This window comes from Balaenoptera acutorostrata, chromosome X (genome assembly GCF_949987535.1).
Source record: "Balaenoptera acutorostrata chromosome X, mBalAcu1.1, whole genome shotgun sequence".
In the NCBI taxonomy this organism is placed as follows: domain Eukaryota; kingdom Metazoa; phylum Chordata; class Mammalia; order Artiodactyla; family Balaenopteridae; genus Balaenoptera; species Balaenoptera acutorostrata.
The window spans coordinates 128,933,120-128,955,215 of NC_080085.1; the positions used below are offsets into that span (position 1 = coordinate 128,933,120).

The window sequence follows — 22,096 nt, forward strand, 5'->3', positions numbered from 1 at the left end:
TTCTCACGCTTTTCTGACCCCTTCCTTGTTCCTCGTTTTGTTTTGTTGGTGTTGAGTCTTCCTTTTGCTCTTCCACCTCCACCACACACCTCACTGTGATCTAAGTATTCTCTAGGGTTTGGACTGGGCCCTTTCTTCTTTCCCAGTGAAATTAATCGAATCCCAAGGTTTCATTCCTTAGAGGCATCTATATGAACGACTCCCAAATCTCTCTCCAGCTCTGACATTTCTTCTGAGCTTCAAGTGTGCATTTTTAAGCTCCTGCTGCACATCTATACCTGGTTCTTTGGCTGTCTTCCTGAACTTCATGTTTAAAATTCTCATCCCGGGACTTCCCTGGTGGCGCAGTGGTTAAGAATCCGCCTGCCAGTGCAGGGGACGCGGGTTCGAGCCCTGGTCTGGGAAGATCCCACATGCCGCGGAGCAACTAAGCCCGTGTGCCACAACTACTGAGCCCGCGTGCTGCAACTACTGAAGCCCGTGCGCCTAGAGCCCGTGCTCCGCGGCACCGCAATGAGAAGCCCGCGCACCACAACAAAGAGCAGCCCCGCTCACTGCAACTAGAGAAAGCCCGCACGGCAACGAAGACCCAGCACAGCCAAAAATAAATAAAATTTTAAAAAAAATAGCATCAAAAAAAAAGTGTTATTAAAAAAGTGAAGCACAGAGAGGTTAAGTAACTTGCCCAGAGTCACACAGCTAGCAACTGGCAGAGAAAGGACTTAAAAAATATAAATAAATAAAAATAAAAATAAAATTCTCATCCCTTTTTCCCTAAACTAACCTCTTTCCCCATCTTCTCTTTTCTCATTAGCAGTAGTGCCTTTCAATTTTTTTTAGCTCATATATATATATATATATGGCATAGTCGTTATAATACATCATCATATATATTATATGTAGTTATAATACATTACATATGTTATATGTAATGTAATAACCACTATGCCATTATTACATCTAACAAAATTAACAATAATTCTTTAATATCATTTAATACCCAATCCATATTCAAATTTCCCTGATTTTCCCAAGGATATCATTTTATAGTTAATTTGCTGGAGTTAGCATCCAAACAAAGCCCACACATTGCACTTGGTTATGTCTCGTTAAGTCTTTTATTGCTTTTGAGTTGTTGGAGAAACCAGGTCATTTGCCCTGAAGAATGTCTCACATTCTCAATTGCTTGATTATTTCCTCATATTGTCCTTGAACTTGTTTCTCTATCCCCTGTGAACTGGTAGTTACTTCTAGAGGCTTTGATTAGATCTAGGTTGAAATTCTGGGGAAAGAATACTTCACAGTCAGGGCTGTGTACCTTCTATCCCGTTATTTCATGAGGCAAATAATGTCTGATTGCCCCACTTTTTAGCTATACTAACATTGATCAGTGGGCTCAGATAGTATCACCTGGAGTCCTTCATTATAAAGATCCCATCACCCCTTCCCCTAATGGCTTTAACAACCAGTGATGATTACTGCTTAGGTCCATTATTTCATTAAGAGTTGCAAAATGGCATTTTTCTAATTGTTATTCCTTCTTCATTTATTAGTTGGGGCTTTTCTATAAAGAAGAATTTTACTTATCAGCCATTTAGTTACCTTGAATTACAGTGTAAACAAAAAAAGAAAGGCAGGATAAATGTTTGATACCTTCCTTTTAAAAACATCAATTTTCGGAATGAGTTGGTATCCTAGCAACCTCCAATGGTGACCAACCAAGTCTTTTAAGTACTGTTATGAACCAATGGATTTTTAATGTGTTTCGATCCATTTTAGTCATTCATTTGGTTGCTAAAGTTGTCTCATCTTAGGTCAGTGAGAGTCCTTTCAAGTTGGCTTCTGTTTCCTTTTGTCATGATAGATTTCTTGATTTTGGGTTTGATGAGATGTTTCAGGCTCATCTTGTACAATTCCAAACCCAGTCCTGGAGTCAGCCATTTCTCCAAGGAGCTCTAGTGCCTCTTGATGTAAAATGTATGCACAGTCTGGGAATTCCCTGGCGGTCCAGTGGTTAAGACTTGGAACTTTCACTGTGGTGTGCAGGTTAAATCCCTTCTGAGGGCTGGGTTTCCTCACCGCTGCTAGGCTGTCAGGTCTTTTCTTTTTAGTTAAAAGAGTTTAGAAAATGCGTATTTTTTAAAAAGGGAAAGTGATGAGTTCCTACTGATAGTTCAAAGTTGAATTTAAGAGTATAAGCTTTTACTTAACATCTTTGATTTTGTAACTGTCTCTTCTCTCCCACTCTGAAAGTCTTGGTTCCTAATGATGTTAATATAATTACTTGCATTCCCCTATATTATATCTGTGACAATTTCAAAGGAACAATTCTAGTGTTACTACCAAGACCAGCGAATGCAATTTAAGATGTCTTTGCTCTTCCTTTTGCCTTTAGAATAAATCCTGCTAGGGAAGTAGTCAAAGTATTGTGTTTTAAAGTCACTTGAAGTAATTTTTCTCTGTGTGGTTATGTTACCAAGTTGATACACAGTTTGATTCATTTGCTTCATTTTTTTCCTGGGTTTTGGGGATTGTTTTTCCTTCCCCTGTTAAATTTAATTTGTATAAAACATTTACATAGTTCCAAAGTCAAAACCGTATAACAGGAGATATTCTAAAAATCCTGCTTCCATTCCTGCCTCCAATCTTTATCCTCCCTCCCTCTACAGCAATCATGTTTATTAGGTTTTGGTTTGTGCATCCATTGTATGTTTGAATATTAAACAAGTGAGCATAAGTAGTTTTCCACCCCCTATTTCTTACACAAATGTAGCATGTACTACAAACATTGCTCTGCTCCCCCTTTTCCACTTAACATGTCCTAGAGATTGTTCCATGTCACTGTATGGGGATCTTCCTTGCTCCTTTTTTTTTAACTGTATAGCATGCCATCCCAAAGAGGAACCATAGTTTGTTCAACCAGTCAGTCCATATTGACAGATATTTGGGTTGGTTCTAGTCTTTTGTTACTACAAAGGATGCCACCACATGCGGTAGAGGTGTCTGTCCCATGGTTCTCCTGGCTCCAAGCCTCAGTGGCATTCTCAACTCTCCCTTCTGCCTCCTTCTGTACATCTAATCACTTCTGAACCCTGGTGATTATTCCTTTGTACTCTTCTTGTTTCTGCCTTTCTGTCTCTGTTGCTCTCTCCCAACTTCAGGCACTAGTTGTCTTTGCCTGGATAATAGCAATAGCAGTAGAATCTCTACTCATTTTCTCCCCCCAAGCCAGTCTGTGCTGCACATCACAGCCAAATTCATCTCCTGAAATAATTCTTCCGTCGTGATCTCTTCTCAGCCTACTCAAAAATCTTCAATAATTGCATAAAATCTAAATTCCTTTGTTTGGCATTCAAGGCCTCGTGAACTGACCCAAATTTCCTTTCCTGATATTCATTCCCTTTACTTTGGTCTGTAGGCATATTGCTCTGCATATGTGATTTACCAAATATCAGGTTTATTATTACCTTTATACCTTATCTATTTTTCAAAGTTCCATTCAAATTCCAGATCTTTGGAAACCCTACTGGAACCTCAGCCCAGGCTCTCTTTCTCCCTTGAGCTCCTATTCTTTGTGATATCCATTTGAAACTGAGCATAGACTTAGCCCCGAGCCAAATGGAAAGCTCTTATTAAGACCATCTGGTCACTACTGTGAGATCTAAGAAATTCATTGATACATTCATGAAGCATTAACTGAATATCAGAGCAGCATCCAAAGGTGAGGAAAGTGGACCTCTGGATTGGCTAGGGTTCATTCTGACAGTGACCAAGAGGGATGTGGGATTCTATCTGCCTGGAAGCACAGCTAGGAAGATGTTCCAAGGCGGCAATACTTGACTGAGAAATGTGGTAGTAGATTGTGTGTCCCTTCCAAATGGGGATTTAATTCCAATTCAAGGAGAAGAAATTGAACTTTTGTCTGGGGAGAGGGTCTTGTCCAAAGGCTATTGAGTCAAAAATTCCCAAATCCTGGGAGAGCACTACTTTTGCCACCTTTCTCCCATCAAGATAAAACACGGCATTTTGTTTGGTGAGAACCTAGGACTCATACAAGCCTGACGTTGCCTAGGCCACCAGCCATGTGACAGGGTGATTGGCCAATCACAAATTACAGAACACTGCATCTATACTGCTTCTTTTCTGTACTTTTCTTGTTGGGGTTGCATTGGCCTTAGTTTCCTAAATTTTGTTTTAAAACTTCACCATCTGGGACTAGAACTATTTTTGCTTTATTTATTTACAATTTAGCCTTTCCCCTTTATTTCCAAAAGGATTTGCAGAAGCTTACTAGTTTAAACATAATGCAAAGTAAGACATAGAACAGAATTGTCTATTTGAAAAAGAAAGAGTCGATATCACCAAATACTTTGGATGAGTGGAATGCTATAGCTGTTGAACACTTGACATTGACTCCGGATTTCTTGGCAGTCAAGGTTAAGGGTTACAGTGGTATGTATTATCTGAGGACCAGAAAGCAGCTATATTCCTCTTTTAAGATCATCTTCTCCCTGACATGAAACTCAAATGAGGATTTGTCACAAGAACCTTGCATAAGCACATGTGGTAACATAGTGACCCATGTCTTTAACTTTTACAAGTGAAACACAGAATATAACACAGAAATACCAATCAAATCAACAATGCTTATATGAATTGAATTAGGGTTTTGTTTTTGTTCTTGTTCTTGTTTGTTTGAAAAGTTAATTCAACTTGCATACACTGCTAGCTGAAGGCTGAACTGATACAACCACTTTGGAAAGCTGTTTGGCAGTATCTACTAAAGCTAAACAAACATCGACCCTATGACCCAGCAATCTACCCTGTAATTCCACTGCATGTATTCACCAAAAGACATAGACAAGGATGTCCATTAGAGCATTATTTAGTACCAGCCAAATAACAGAAACACCCCAAATGTCCATCAGCAGTGAATGTATAAATAAATTGTGGTGCATGTATACAATGTGATACTGTACAAATTAACAAGAACATGGAAAACTCTTACAAACATCATGTTGATCAAAATAAGTCAGACCCTAAAGAATGCACGCACTGTGTGACTCAATTTCTATAAAATTCGGAAAGAGACAAAATTAAACGATTGTGTTAGAAATCAGGAATAGTGCTAACTTTCAGGAGGAAGGGGAGGAAAATGATGGGCCTGACTGGGCTTCTGGCGACTGGTAACGTTCTATCTGGGGGCCCGGGTAGTGGTTACTTGGGTGTGTTCACTTTATGCTCATTCATTGAGCTGTACAGGTATGAACTATGCACTTTGCTGTACGTGTGTTATACTTCAGCAAAAGTTTCAGTATTGATACATGAACGTGATAAGATTTCAAACTATATAGAAGAGTGTACAGTGCAAGGGAAGTAACTCTCCCACTCTAAACTCCCATCCCCTCTCATCAGAGTCTATTACTATTGCCAGCTTCTTGTGTATTCTTGAAATGTCCTGTGATAAACAATGGTGTGTACGTATCCATTGGTATATCTTTATTCCTTTTGTTATTTACAAAAAGGGAAGCACACCATATGCATTGTCCTGCCACATGCTTTTTCCATGAACACTGTGTCTTGGACATCTTTTCCTATCAGTGGTTGGGAAATATCTACCTTCTTCTCTGTAAAGGCTCCGTAAAGTATTCCATTGTGGGGATACACTGTGTTTAACCAATCCTCTATTAGTGAACATTTGGGATTTCTCGTTTTTAATATATGACAATGATATATTAAATATTAAAAATATTTTACACATATCCTTGCACACCCGTGTGGGGTACAGTGGACGTTGGCATCTTTTGTTAGATTATTTAACTACCACATATAGTGAAAATCCCATATAGTCAAAAACACCCTTAAAATTCCCTTAGGAAGGCTGGCATACCATATCTTGATCATTCCAGCAGTCTGTTTGCCTGTTTGTCCTCCAGTATTGAAGTAGATCTCTGAGTCTTTGGCTCAGCACCTGATGAGGAGATGAGCTTGTAGTTATGAGCCGTGTTGAATGACATGTATGCATCTTGAAATACCAGCATCACAATGAGATGCTCACTCTGTGAGAGGCACATGGGGATTGAGACTTACTGAGGGATTAACAGAATCACAGCGTCTACCTTACATTCTCTCTAGGGCAGAGCAGGGTCATTGAGAAGAATGGTGGGCACAACTTGCTACACCATTTCAACTGTTGTCTTCTGTCTCTCTCAACTCTCTTTCCTCTATCTTTCTGTCTCTGTCTCTTTCTGTCTCTCTCACACCTTTCTCCCCTCTCCCTCTCTGTATGCTGAGTGCCTACTTTTGAATCTGTATGACTTGCATATGCATATGGTGTGATTCCACTGTATATCTGTAGGATCAATTCCAAGATGTGGGATTTTGTATGTGTGTCTCTTCAAATCATATATATGTTTTATATCATTTCATTATGAAAAAGACATACAAAAGCAGATAGAATTATATAAGGACACCCCTATCCCATCACCAAACCTCAAAAATGATCAACCCGTGGCCACTCTTTCATCTATACCACATTCACTTTCCCTCTTTCTGTAATATCTTGAAGCAAATTGCAGACCTCAGCTGTAAATAGTTCACTATGTATTTCTAAAGTGTTAGGACTCTTAAAAAAATATCCACTATGCAATTATCACAGCTCAAAATGAACAAAACTTCATTAAAATCAACAAATATCCAGCCAGTGTTCCAGTTTCCAGTTATCTTACAGTTGGGGTAAAAGGATTCTTGTTTGTTTGAATAAAGCTCTAAATAAGAATAGATACTGTAATTGATTGATATAGCCTTTTAGTCTCTTTTAACCTACAGGTTCCCCCCTTGATCTTTCTTCATCTTGCAATTTATTTTTTGAAGAAAATGTATTCTTTTCCCTGTAGCATTTCCCACACTCTGAATTTTGCTGATTGCATCCCCATCGTTACATTGAATAGGTATGCTAAGTATCCTCAGACTACGTGTTTTCTCTAAATTGGTAGTCGATTTTAGAGGCTTAATCAGATTCATGTTTAAGCTTTTTGCTTTTTGTTTTGTTTTTGGTGAGACTATGTCAGACATGGTTTTGTGCTCTCCATTAAGAGACACATATTATCTGGTTGTCTCTTTTTATGTCAGCCACTGATGATCAAGTCTAGATTCATTCATTCATGAAGGATTGCAAAATTGTTATATTCTTATTTTATATTTCCTTCTTTATTTGTTAGCTGGCATATGTCTGTTTATCTACTACTTGGTTATCTGAGGGCACAGCTTATATAAGAAGGTAAGATAAATGCCTGATTCAAAATACTGAGCTAGTTCGCCAGCATCTGCAAGTAAAGTCAGTGAGTGATTTTTTTTAAAGTATAATGATGAATTTATGGATTTAAACATATTTGATGTGTTTTAATCCATTGTTCTTATTCGTATTGAGGCTTGCATTGGCCATTGGGAGCCTCTTTAAACTGGCTCCTTAAGTCCTTTTTACATGACTTTAGTAGTCTTTGCTTCCTTGCTAGGTACGGTAAGATAATCCAGGATCATCATGGACATTTCCTGCCCCAGATCTGAAGAACCATATTTTTAGATATCAACGCAGTATAGTAAAAAGAACACAGTCATTGGAGTCAGATAGACTGGGATTGAATCCTGCCTGTATCTCATACTGCTTGTATGGCCATGTATAACCTGCTTAATATCTACCCACTTCAACTTTCTTCATTATTAAAAGGAGCTAATAACACCTATTTTCTATGGTTCTTAAGAAAATTAAAGTTATAGACATGTAACTATAAATACGTGTGTGTGTGTGTGTGTGTGTGTGTATATATATATATATATAGAGAGAGAGAGAGAGAGAGAGAGAGGGAATCTAGCATAGAGCTTGGCACATAGTAGGTACACAGAAATTCAAGTTCCCTCTCCATTTCTTGTACTCTTCTTACTCAAGTGACAGCATCACGTCTTCTATGATTACTTAAGCTTCTGTGTTTAAAGTGTGGAATGTTCTCTTTCACATATGGCAGATACTCAATACATACTTACAAATTGATTTTAAGTATAGATGCCAGCAAATAGATGATGGCAACACGTGTTAAGCTCTGTGAAAGTAGGCATTGTCTCAATGCAGTTGTTTTTTTAAAAAGCATTTCCTTTATTTTTAGAGTACCCATTCACAGATATTAATAAAAATTCCTTCTAACCATCTCTGCCCAAGTCCCCAGAATGAGGTGTGATGGTGATGCCAGCCTTCCATTGTGTTAAAGGAAGGAGCATGGATAATTCAAAAGGGTAATCCAAGACAGTGTCACTCCAAAGACACTCATTTCAGTTTGAAAAACATCATTTAATATATGTATAGCAGATCCCCCTTCTTAAGTGAGCTATACTTACACTACAATTCAGATGGCTTTTCCTCAAGGTCACAGCAGCTAAAGAGGATAATAAATCCAGAATGTACTGAACAAGCCACAGAAGTCAACGTGGCATGACACGGTTACCCTAGATATTCTGCCACTCATATGTTGCTCTGGCACTGTCCTCAACTTAGGATCAGAATTAGGAAATTGTCAGGCAGCCTCAACGTCCCACCGTAGCAGCCACAGGAACAGCAGGTGCTGCAAAGAGCACAACTTTTTGACAATTAACTAAAAGAGACCGGATGAAGGTGGAAAGAGTGGTGAGGAAAAGAATCACCTCAATTAAGCAGTATCCTGCAGTGGCCATGCATAGCATCTATTCTAGGTTGAATTGGGATTTTGAGAGGACTTGCTGGATGATTCTTTTGCCCGGTGGCTGCTTCCCCCAAAGTACCCAGTGAACATGTTGTCATATGGCCCTGTGCACTCAGAAGATGCTGACTTTCAACTAGGGCAAGCTGTGTGACCACCCACCCATGGGGCCCGTTCTCCAAGCTGTCATCCTGTGTGGCGTGGAGGTAGCTGTGCTGACTGAGGGCTCAGCTCTGGAGCTATTTCCTGTCTTGGGCTGGCTACCCAGGATCCCCTTCCCATAAGCCCCAGGGTCGACTCTTAATCAACATAAGGGCTGCCTCTGTGCCAGAGCTTTTAGGGGCTCTTTCTATGCATTCTGACACTGAATCCTCATATCCGGTGTGGCAGGGTGGGTATGAGATGCACATTTGATAGACGAGGAATTGAAGGTTCAGAGAGACTCAGTGCCATGTCACAGATGCTTGTCCTCCCGGGCTTTGTCCTGGCTACCTTTACCCCAGACTCCACTTCCTAGCCGACTTTTCTTTCATCTTAGGGACTTCACTGCCAATCAGCCCCTAATGGGAAGTAGGCAGGGGAGAGCAAGTATACCAAATAAGGAAAGGTGATTCTGGCTGGATCTGAGATCTCCTAGCCCTGAAGTTAAAATTCTAGACCATAGTCTGATAAGAACAAATGTATTTAGAGCCGGGTCAATGAAGCCAACTATTGGAAGTGCTCCTGTCCTAGGAAATCTGGTGTTCTTGGTTAACATAGCTTTGGGTCCTCACTGACTCCTTTCCTGCTCTCTTGTCATTTACTCCAGTGGCCTTCCAGGAGTGGTGAGGTGGCCCCCGGGACACACAGGTACAGTGATTGATGCTGGAACAAAAAACTGTCTCACCATGTAAGGCTGTGGTCAAATAGAGAAGGAAGCCAAATTTGGGTATGAGATATTTAATCTGAGCCAATCAGACCCAGGGAAGCATCATGTCAATGCCAAGTAACTGTCAGGAGTAGGAATTATTTGAACACGTGCTCAGTAGATTTAGTATTTTTCTTGTTTGTTTTACTTTGTGATTAAGGATTGCAGATAAATGAGAAAAAAAATGAGAAGGAGAGATACTATTGAGGTTTTTACCTCATCTCAAAAGATTATTTTCGTCACAGGGCATCTGTATCATAGGTGATAACCATTATTAAATAGAACAAATTTTTTTGACAGGAGAGTTCAGTTAGGAAATATTTTCTTTGGGAATAACATTAAACATTGTATTTTTAAAATTGAAGTATAGTTAATTTATAATGTGTTAGTTTCAAGTGTACAGCAAAGCGATTCGGTTATATATATATATATACATATATACACACACACATATATACATATATATATATATATATATATATATATATATATATATATATTCTTTTTCAGATTCTTTTCCATTATAGGTTATTACAGGATATTGAGTAGAGTTCCCTGTGCTACTTACCTAACAAGTAGGTCCTTGTTGTTTATCTATTTTATATATAGTAGTGTGTATCTGTTAATCCCAAGCTCCTAATTTATCTCTCCCCCACCCCCTGCTGTCTCCTTTGGTAACTGTAGGTTTGTTTTCTATGTCTGTGAGTCTATTTCTGTTTTGTAAATAAGTCCATTTGTGTCATATTTTAGATTCCACATATAAGTGATATCATATGATATTTGTCTTTCTCTGTCTGACTTCACTTAGTATGGTAATCTCCAGGTCCATCCATGTTGCTGCAAATGGCATTATTTCATTCTTTTTTATGGCTGAGTAATATTCCATCGCGTATATAGACCACATCTTCTTTATCTACTCATCTGTCGACGGACACTTAGGTTGCTTCCATGTCTTGGCTATTGTAAATAGTGCTGCAATGAACATTGGGGTGCATGTATCTTTTCGAATTAGAGTTTTCTCCTAAACATTGTATTTTTTAAAATACTCTTTCTCTTGCTTTCAGGCTGCTCCTGCATGCCTGCTTTCTGTCAATACTAAACAGATTTATAATAAATCATGCTCTCTTAATGTAATTATTATTTTTATTCTGTCATTTTTTCTAACCATTTTAGATCACAACACTTTATTCCTCTATGTGTGTGTGTATGTTTTAGCATAAAGACCAACTATTTTGAAATTACATTTAATTCATTGTCTTTGAAACCTGAAAGCTCCACAGCTCTAGGTGGTTTTATAGCAAACCCCCCCCCACGACTTTGCCAGAAGGACATAATGAAATGTCAAAGGGATGACTGTTCATCTTTCCATTTGTGGGTTATTGTCTTTGACATTCTTTATACTACTTGATCATCCTCTGCTTGGGCCAACGTAACACAAAGAGACAAAGAGACCTTATCACTATTGTGATTCTTTCTTCATTTTAGAAGATCTCACCATCACGACCTCCACTCCAATACTGTTGCCCAGGTGAGAACACTCACATATCTCCTATTCACTGTACTACACGAGATGCATCTTGGGTGCATGGCCCTAAGCTAACAAAGATCATCTTTTTTAGCAAAGATCTAGTGCAGAGGTTGGCAAACGATGGCCCCCAGGTCAAATCTGGCCCACCGCCTGCTTTTGTAAAGTTTTGTTAGCACATGGCCACACCCACTTGTTTCCATACTGCCTGTGACTGCTTTTGTGCTACAACAGCAGAGTTGAGTAGTTGTCACAGAAACCAAATGTCTTGCAAAAACTAAAATATTTACTATGTGGCTCTTTACCGAAAATGTTTACTGACCCCTGCTCTAGAGAACAGATGTCCAGCATAACCATCACACAATTATAGAACATTTTTATCACCTCAAGAAAAAACTTTGTATCCTTTAGCTATCACCCCTCTCTCTCCCCACCCCACCCAGGCCTAAGCAAGCACTAATCTAATTTCTGTCTCTATAGATTTCTCTATTCTGGACTTTCATATAAATAGAATTATGTAGTATGTAGTTTTTCGTGACTGGTTTCTTTCACTTAGCATAATGTTTTCAGGGTTCATCTGTATTGTAGGATGTATCAGTGCTTTATTCCTTTTTTATGGCCAAATAATATTCATTATATAGATATACTATGTTTTGTTTATCCATTCATCCATTGATGGTTATTTGAATTGTTTTTACCTTTTGGCTAATGAATAATGCTGCTATGATCATTCATGTACAAGTTTCTGTGTGGACATATATTCTAATTTTTATTGAGTATATACATAAGAGTGAAATTAACTGGGTCTTATTGTAACTCTTTGTTTAGTTGTTTTTCCAAAGCAGCTGCACCATTTCACATTCACACCAACAGTGTATGAGGGTTCTGATTTGTCTACATCCTCTCTAACACATGTTGTTGCCTGACTTTTTGATTCTAGCCATCCTAGTGGGTATGAAGTGATATCTTGTTATGGTTTTGATTTACATTTTCCTGATAACTAATGATATTGAACATCATTTCATGTGCTCTTGGCCATTTGCATATCTTCTTTGGAGCAATGTCTGTTCAGATCCTTTGTCCATTTTTAATATGGTTGTTTGTCTTTTTATTGTTGAGTTGTAAGAGTTCTTATGAGAAGATGTGGTATATATGTACAATGGAATATTACTCAGCCATTAGAAGAAGGAAATAATGCCTTTTGCAGCAACATGGATGGACCTAGAGATTATCATACAAAGTGAAGTAAGTCAGACAGAGAAAGACAAATGCCATATGATATCACTTAAATGTGGAATCTAAAATGCAACACAAATGAACCTATCTATGAAACAAAAACAGACTCACAGATATAGAGAGCAGACTTGTGGTTGCCAAGGGGGAGGGAGGGTGGGGGAGGGATGTAGTGGGAGTTTGGGATTAGCAGATGCAAACTATTATATATAGAAGGGATAACCAACAAGGTCCTACTGTATAGCACAGGGAACTCTATTCAATATCCTGTGATAAACCATAATGGAAAAGAATATGAATGGAATATATATATATATATATATATATATATATATATATATATAACTGAGTCACTTTGCTGTACAGCAGAAATTAGACACAACATTGTAAATCGACTATACTTCGATAAAAATTTTTTAAAAAGAGTTCTTTATATATATCTAGATACAAGTCCCTTATCAGGTGTATGGTTTGCAAATATTTTCTCCCATTCTGTGAGTCATCTTCTCATTTTCTTGATTATTTCAATATATGGTTATTAAACAACCCATTTCTAAATAACCCATTTCAAGATAAATTAGAAAATGTTTTGAACTAAATGGAAATGAAGACACGACATTACAAAATTTGTGGGGTGCAGCTAAAACAGTGCTTATAGAGAAATGTTTAGTGTTCAGTACTTAATTTAGAAAAGAGCAAAGGTCCAAAGTGAGCTATCTGAGCTCCACTGTAAGTAATCGTTTAAGCAACTGTCTCCAAAGCAGTCAGGCCAAGCTTGTGCTTGCAGCAACAGTGTATGTCCACATCATCAACAACATTCCTGATACTGCTAGACTTTACTATTTTGCCAAATAGATGGGCATGAAAGGTGTCTTCTTGCTTTAGTTTGTATTTCCCTGATAGCTAGGGAGTTGACTAGCTTTTCATATCTTGAATGGTCTTTCAGGTCTCATCCTCTATGCAGTGCCGGATCATGGTTTTTTTGTTTGTTTGTTTTGTTTTTCTCCATTTTAATTGGGTTGTTTGTCTTTTACTTTTTGACCTGAGAATGTTTTACGATGTTATAAATGCGAATATTTGCCACTTATATCTGTTGAAAATGTCTTCTCTCAGTCTGTAGGTATCTTTGAACTTCATGTTGTCTTTGTTCTATAAATGTTTTAATTAAAAGAAGTCAAATTTGTTAATATTTTATGGTATGGCTTGTGTTTTTCTCTTAAGGAGTCCTACCTTATCATAAATATAGTCTCCTTTATTTTCTTTTAGTGTTTTAATGTTTTATTTTTACATATTGCTTTATAATTCACCTGGAACTTATTTTTGTATAGGGATTTCCTTTTTTTTCATATGGCTATCCAATCATCTAAGCACCGTTTATTAAATAGTCTATCCATTCCCTGCCTCTCTGCTGTTCTATCATTGTCATATACCAAGGTTCCCTACATCTGAGCTTTCTGTTCTGTTTCAATGGTCTGATTTACTTTGCCCCTATGCTCATACCACATAGTTTTATTACTGTAGGCTCATAAGAAATGTTGCTCTCTGAAGCGTGATCCCCTGCTTATTCTTTTCTTCTTCTTCGTGAGTGTTTTTTTCATATCCTTGCCCCTTTGCTCTTCCATGTAAATTTTATTGTCAGCCTGTCAAGTTTGATGAAAAAATCTATTAGAAGTTTTATTGAAATTGAAATGAATTTATGGATCAATTTTGGAAGAATTGCCGTCTCTATAATACCAAGTCTTCTCTCTTGTGAAAAGAATGTGTTTTAGAGGGATCTCTTGAACTATCTGAAAGTGGTCCCACCTCCAGGGATCTCACTCAACAAAAGCCAGAGCTAATGATACTTATGCTGAAGTACCTTGAACTGTGTGTAGAATTTAGTGTAAGTGCTATGTTCCATAATTGTCAATTGTACATATAAGGTCAACCCAGTAGTGTTTGTCTCCTGTGTTCTTTTATGTTTTTATTGCCATATCTGTTTATTTGCTCCAGGTCTTAGGCACTCAAGGACTTAGCACAAAAACCAAGGCTGGAGAAGAACAATGAGAGGCTAAAGAGTTCCACTTCTTGGTATAGACCCACATTCTCTGCCTTCAGTGAGAAAATCATAGGATGTAATGCAGTTGGTCTAGATTGAAAGGGAAAATTTTGAAGTCTTTTCATATAAAAAATGACAACTATCCTCTGAGTTTCTAGTTTGTTTTGCTTTTTCCATTTTCATATGCTCTGGGGCTATTGTTCAGCTACATACAGCATATCACCAAAGACCATGACTACATAATGCCTATAAAAAGTTATTCCTAAGTACTTAGATACAGGACCAAATTGTCCAGTGTTTACCCTCATGTGTTGGTGAAGACTTTTAGCCACGGTTTCAGAGTCTACCAGGCATTTGCCTATTTGTCTGCTATGGAACAGAAGCTTTCCAGCCCTGCACTGCTTCCTCCCATATCTGGACACTTAGGCCTATTCTATCAATGTTTATTTTTTTAATTAATAGACTTTTTGGGGAGTTTTAGGTTTACAGAGAAATGGAACAGAAAATACAGAGAGTTCCCATATACTCCCTCAGTTTCCCCTATTATTAACATCTTGCATTGGTGTGGTGCATTTGTTACAATTGATGAATCAATATTGATATGGTATCATTAACTCAAATCCATAGTTTACATTCGGGTCACTGTTTGTGTTGTACAATTTTATGGTTTTCAGCAAATGCATAATGTCATGCATCCACCATTACAGTACCACATGGAGTAGTTTCTCTGCCCTAAATATCCCCTGTGTTCCACCCCCGTCACTCCCCACTTACCCTCAAACTCCTGGCAACCGTGGATCTTTCTTTTTTTTTTTGTCTTCATAGTTTTACCTTTTCCAGAATGTCATATATATTGAACCATACAACATGTAGCCTTTTCAGACTGGCTTCTTTCACTTAGCAATATGCATTTAAGTTTCCTCCATGTGTTTCCATGGCTTGATAGCTCATTTCTTTTTATTCCTGAATAGTATTCCGTTGTCTGGATGGACCAGTTAGGCCTATTCTTAATCTGTTGCTCTTTGATGTACCGTTAACTGTGACAGACAACCCCGGCTTCTAAATCACAAAGCCCTCTATGCCCAACCATAGTCAAGGACCTATTTGAACAACCAGTCCATTTAAACTCATTTCCTGGCCAATGCAAACAACTGATCATTGGGATCAGAAAAGAAATTAGCCAAATTAATGGCCATTGACTTGACCAGACAATTCTATCAAGATGGTCAGACTGGTGGGACTTGTGGGTCTAGCCTGAGAAGTAGGCCGGATGGTCCAGTGCGAGGAGCCTGGGCCCAGGAGTCAAGCTCTCTGCGTTGTACTCGCAGCCCTACCACCAACCTGTGCTAACCACTCCCCCCTGTGGACCCCAGTCTTGGAAGGTCTTGCCAGCTTTACTGAGGACAAATTCCAGAAGAGCTGCAAGTCCTCTCTTACTGATCAGCCATCTCACCTGTGGCATGGGATGTCATTTGTATGTCAGAGTATATATACCCAGGCAGCAGGACCAAGGACTCACAGACAAGCCCTTTGTTCTTGCCAGGAGATGGGGCTCATCCTGCATGCCCCTGAGGGCTTTGCAGAACTTTCACAGAAAGGAGCTCGAGGATAAACAAAGGGTGACACTGAACGCAGCATTTTCTTTGACCCCGGAAAGGCCTTTTCTTCCTATATTGTTAGACCAAAACAGATGCAAAAGCATCATTGATGATTAATGCTGCTGGATGGAGCTGGTTCACTGTAGATCTGGACTCTCCTCTTCTGCGTGTCTGTGGAAATCACAGAGGGCTACTGCCCTTTGGAAGTTGCAGCTCCCCTTTGCTCTCAGGAATTGACTTCCGTGAGTGCCTCTGAAGTTTTGAGTTTAAATATTAGCTGGTTTTCACAATGAAGTCTCCCCACTTTTCATTCGCTGCATCTTTTGGGGGGCAGAAGGTCGTTCTACAGGGTTAAAACAGAAACTTAGCATTCGTTCCTTCTTCTGCAAATTAATTTGGTCCACAAACCTCTCCTGAGAGACTCTTGATTCTATGCTGGGCCCTCGGATTGAGCTTGGCAGTGGACTCTGTGGAGACAATGGAAGTTCCTCTGACCTTGGGGAGCACACAGGGCTGGACAGTTTCAGGTCATGGCCAGGAAGCCTACCATAGCCCCAGCTGCCCAGTTAGAAACGCCTCACTTCCTCAGCCATCACTCACCGTTTGGCTTCTGGGGTTCAGACTACTTACATCGCACATGGGTGCTGGCAAAGCCCACTCTCTTGTCTCCCTTGCTCCAGGCTGTCCCCAGTGTGAAGGACATTCCTCCCACTGTGAAGTTGTGCCTCCCGCTCCGAAGGCCTGGCTCTCCCCTGGCTTCAGAACGAAGTCCCAGCCGAGGCCTGGTGTTCAAGGCCCTCCTCACCCCAACATTCTACTTCCTACTTAACTTTCCAAGATCTCGACCACCCCTTTCCCCAGATCGTCATGCTTCAGCCATCCCAGACTTACGGGTACACGGGATGCTCAGGTACCAGAACCTGATTGTCAAGGCCCTCACCCCATGCTGTATGGAGAAGAGAACCAGCACAGAGTATTTCCCAGAGCAACCTGGAGTCTACAGGAACACGGGCTACCAGGCTTCTTGCTGCAGCTGCTCACACCGTCTTCCATGAAGAAGGAGGCCCCCTCTGACTGCAAAAGATCAAGGGAGGGAGGGGCCAGCAGGCAGGCCCCCCCAGACCTGTCCTGAGAGGAATGGGGAGCCTGCCCATCCTCCCGCCCACCCCAGGTAAGGTCGCCTTCAGCGACTCTTTTTTTTTTAAATTTATTTATTTATTATTTATTTTTGGCTGCATTGGGTCTTTGTTGCTGTGCGTGGGCTTTCTTTAGCTGCGGCGAGCAGGGGCTGCTCTTTGTTGCGGTGCGCGGGCTTCTCATTGCGGTGGCTTCTCTTGCTGTGGAGCATGGGCTCCAGGTGCACGGGCTTCAGTAGTTGTGGCACACGGGCTCAGTAGTTGTGGCTCGCGGGTTCTAGAGTGCAGGCTCAGTAGTTGTGGCGCACGGGCTTAGTTGCTCCGCGGCATGTGGGATCCTCCCGGACCAGGGCTCAAACCCGTGTCCCCTGCATTGGCAGGCGGGTTCTTAAGCACTGCGCCACCAGGGAAGCCCCTTCAGCAGCTCTTAACTGACCATCCACTGGGCACCAGGCACTGGGCTGGTGCTGGGCTCCTGCCTTCAAGGAGCTCGTGATCCAGCAGGGAGGATAGATCTCTATAAGTGGGTACATTCATTTGCTAGGATTGCCGTAATAAAGTACCATAGACTGGGTGGCTTGAACAACAGAAATTTATTGTCTCCTACTTCTGGAGGCTGGAAGTCCAAAATCAAGGTGCTTGCAGAGTTGGTTCCCTCTGAGGTCTGTCAGGAAAAGATCTGTTCTAGCCCTCTCTCCTTGGCTCATAGATGGCCTTCTCCCCATGTCTTCACGTGATCTTTCCTCTACATGTCTGTGTCTTAATCTCTTCTTTTTATAAGGACACCAGTCATATTGGATTAGGGCTCCCCCTAATGACTTCATTTTGACCTAATTGCCCTTTTAAACACCCTGTCTCCAAATCCAGTCACATTCTGAGGTATTGGACTTCAACGTATGAAAAGTGGGGAAAACAGTTCAGCCCATAACAATGGGTAATGGGAGTTTAGGATAGTAAGGGCCATAAGGGGCTGGAGGTTCTGCACAGAACGGTGTTGGGACACAGAGCAGGGGTGCCCATTCTGGCCCATGCTCTCTTGACCACACTGCACACTGCCAGCCAGGACTACCACTGCCAAGGCCTACCTTGAACTGAGCAGACTGCTAGTAAGAGGCAGTCACGGATTTAACCTCACAGCCATGTGGTTACACGTAGCTCTTTTGTCAGCTCAGCCACGGAGTCTTCCAGTTGTGAAGCCCAGGCCCCTTGCTTCCTCTGGTCTGGCCCAGATCCCCTTTGGGAGAAAAAGACATCCTTATAAACCTCTTCCTGTCTCGCCCCTTTCCTGTCCAGCCCCTGGAGAGCCAAAGGAACATAGGCTTAGGGCACAGAGAGACCTGAATTCAAATCCCAGCTGGGCTACTTACGGCCCTGTGAGTATGGACAGACAGATCATATCTCTCCAAGAGCCTCCTTTCCTTCTTCTATAAAATGGGGTGATAACTCTTGCCAGGCATGATTATGGAACTAAAATGAGAATATCCAGGGGAAAGCTGTGGAGCCAGCCAAGCCGGGAATGTCTTCCTCTCCGTGTCCTGGCAGAGCCTGGTATCGGGGCTCGCCTGCAATCACACTCACTCGATGAGGGTGGACCGAATGATGTGCGGGTGACTGAGTGCATGGGCGGGGTGGGGGCGGTGTCCCTCCACGGCAAGTGCTTCTGCCCTCTGTGCCCACGAGCTCAGAGGGAGGGTCCGAGTGTTCTTTTTACACCCAGGGCTGAGGAGAGGGGGGAAGAGTTCCCTCCATTATGAAAGGCACAGAAAAGAAAAACAAAAGGTTGGATGTGGATGCTGAGTAGAGAGGCCCAGTGTCCACGTGGACTGGCCCAAGCAGGGTCAGGCAAAGGTGCTGAGAGCTGTGCCGCCCTCCCCCCCCGCCAGCTCGTGGTCTAGCACAGAGTAGCCAGGCTTCCTGTTGCCTTTCGAGGCGAGAAGGGTCTTTGGGGACTGTGTTAAGCATGGGCTATGACCATATATTGGCTCATTTAATGGTCACAGTCACCATATCAGGTCAGTAAACTAGTAGAACTGGGATTTGAACCCAGGTCTCTGATTCTAGGTCTGGCCTCCTATCCCCTAGGCTATACTGTTTATAATGAAAAGACAAGGGGATAAGAGAGGCTGAAGGCCTGGTTTTGAGTCCTAGTTCTGCCACATGCTGGCTGTGCGACCGTGGGCAGCCCTCTGAGTCCCGGTTTCCTCATTAGTTAGATGGGGGTGGCGGGAGTGATAGCCCTGTGCACACGCACACACAGCCACGTCCATTCAGGCTCACTGGGCAAGTTAAATGAGGGAGCTTGTCAAGAAGCGCTTTGTAAAGTGTCCATTCCCCAAGGTAACCCACAGCCCTGGTGTCATGCTTGGTACACAGGCCAGCCTTCAGAGCTTCTGTCAGGTTTTCACTTCAAAGCTCCCTTTGGGGTTATCAGCAGCTGCTTCCACCTCTCTTTCTGTCTCTCAGTCTCTCTCTCTCTCTGTCTGTCTCACACACACACACACACCGGGATGATAGGCCCAGTTTGTCAGTCACTCACTCAAAAACCACGTTCTAAGTGCAACTCGTCTGCCCTGTCCTCTAGAAGATTGCTGCCTTCTATGTCCATCAGACCCACAGAAAAGCCTGGCTGAGCTGGGCCCCAGGAGTCATGTGCAGAGTTGGTGAACTTTGAACGGAGCACATCTGAGAAGGAGGGTCCAGTCCAGTGGGAAAGGGCTTGTAGGGAGGTGGCCCTTCTCCTGTTTCTATTGCAAACAGGTCCTAGATCTACTCAAAGCTCCTCTTTGCTGGGGACATTGTCATCCATGCCATCACTTTCTTTCTCCTAAGCCCTGGGAGGGGGCTCCCCTCGGGACAAGCAGCAAGAGAGAAAGAAGGTAGCTTGTCCACCCCTGAGCTCTGTGGCCCACATGGTGGGAGGTGGCCTGGAGCATGAGAAGCACCGTGGCCCCGGGTCTGGAAGCCTGAGCGCTGGCCCCAGCTTTGCTCTTGGTTTTGCACAAGTCCCCTCCCCTCTCTGGCCTCAGATTGAGGGCGTTGACTCATCCCATCCCTGAGCTCCCTTCTCACGCAAAACCTCCCTGCCTCCAGGCCTGTGTTCCAGCTCTGTGATCAGGGAGCTGACAGGCCTTCTGGTCAGGGTAGGAAGTGGCCTCCTGCCAGCCCAGTTGAGGGTTTCATGCGGGTCCTGCCCGCGCCGGCCTCACGCGTACTGCTGGTCAGCCTTTTCACAAGTCCTAAGCAGACACCCGTTCACCGTCCTTCGAGACGAATTCCACGTAGGAAAAGTATCGCGCTTTTAAGCAGCCAAGCAGCAACTAGGCACAAACCTATTTCTTCACAAAGCGTGTCCACCTCTTGGCCCATCTGCCTCTGAGTAGCCTGAAGCACAACAAAGATGATATGTGTCCCAGCCGTGGATTTGGGACTAAGCCTGCCTTAAAAATCGCGCCTACATTTCCCCTCCAGTGATACCTCGATCCTGAACGACCCCAACTCCTTCCCACAGATACTTGGCCCAATGAAAGCAAATATTTCAACAGTTAACTCTGACTCCAGTCCTTCTCTCTTCATGCTAAATGCCAGTTTAGGAAGGAAAAAATATTTATCACATTCTTGCATGGCTGTTTTACACCAGATTGAATGGGTGACAGGCAGGAAAACTGGAAAGGAAATGCCTGGAATATTTAGTGGATGTGGTCATCATGTTTGATTTGGCTGCATCTCCCCCAGTGCAAATACGAATGTCCCACTTCATTTGCATGTGAGTCTTTTCTGCCACAGAGGGCAGGGTGGAAGAGCCAGCTCAAGTCCTCAGGTGATCTTGGATCGGAGTGAGGCCTTAGCTGGGACTTAGAGCGGTTGTGCTGGGCCCCGGGTGGCTGGGGGTGTGATCTCTAGGGGCTGCTGAGGGGACAAGGTCACATGCAAATACTTTATCTCAACTGAGCGCAGCTTGGGAAAGACCACGATTTGGTTTTGCAGAAAACCGCTTCACTGAGACCGCTCCCGGAGAAGGCCATGGGAGGGGAGAGAGCACGGGGCTTGGAATAGAATTACTTGATTCAAGTCTCAGCTCCACCACTTGACTTGGATGAGTTTCTGAACTCCTTGGAGCCTCAGTTTTCTCCTTGGTGTAAACGGGCTTAAAAATCTCCGCTCTGTCAACCTCATAGAGCTGTTGTGAAGAGTCCAAGGGAAAATGCATATGCAAGCTGCTGTCAACTGTCTTACTATTATTGTTTATGTTATTAGGTGAGGAAGCCAAAGAAAGTCAAAAGAGCAAATAGGCAGCAGTTCCGTTTTGAGGTGATTTGAACTCAAAACAACTCATCCGAAAGAAGTCTTTTGGAACTTGTCAAATTGTTCTTAAGAACTTCTGAGCCCTGGGCTTTAGGCCAGAGAGCAGCTTGAACACACTCTGTGGCCTGGGGGAGCCTGCCGCCCTGCCCAGATGCTCTCACTTTCCGCATCTGTACCATGTGGCCTAGACACCCTCTGCAGCCCCTTCTAGTGTGAGGCAGCCTGCTGTGTGGTGCACATTGATCACGCTTTCCAGAGGTTTTTCACACGGCACTGGGCCTTTGCCAGTAGGAACTTCCGCGTTGCTGTAGGCCCAGCCTTTTGAACAGCAGGCCCATCTGCAGCTCAGGTCTACTCTAGCCTAGCCTTTGCTAGAGAACAGGCCAGTGTTGTGGTCAAATAGCATGAGTTCTGGAGGGAGAGCCATGGGCTCCTATGCAACAGTCCTCTAGGCCTCGGCGGAGACAATTCTAGGGGCAGTCTCCCCAGCCCAGCCAGCCCAGAGATCAAATAAACAGAAGGCCACAGACTCAGGACAGTTTCCCAAAGAACCTCCCAATCGGAAGGATCAAGGTATTTTGATGAAAATTTACATATTTCCAATGGGCCTGATTTAAATACACAGGAAACT

The 22,096-nt window shown here is 42.3% G+C and overlaps 1 long non-coding RNA gene across 6 annotated transcripts in view; it reads left to right on the forward strand.

The window, feature by feature from the left end:
* Positions 1–22,096, forward strand: part of LOC102999910 (uncharacterized) — a 187,364-nt gene that overhangs the window by 122,663 nt on the left and 42,605 nt on the right. Inside the window, exons 11-12 of one of the 6 annotated variants that reach the window (XR_009006612.1) lie at positions 9,535–9,575; positions 14,384–14,501. The exons of the other annotated variants lie outside the window; for them this stretch is intronic. This is a non-coding gene — a long non-coding RNA (uncharacterized LOC102999910). Of the gene's footprint in view, positions 1–9,534; positions 9,576–14,383; positions 14,502–22,096 lie in introns of those variants that run through there. 6 annotated transcript variants of the gene reach the window in all.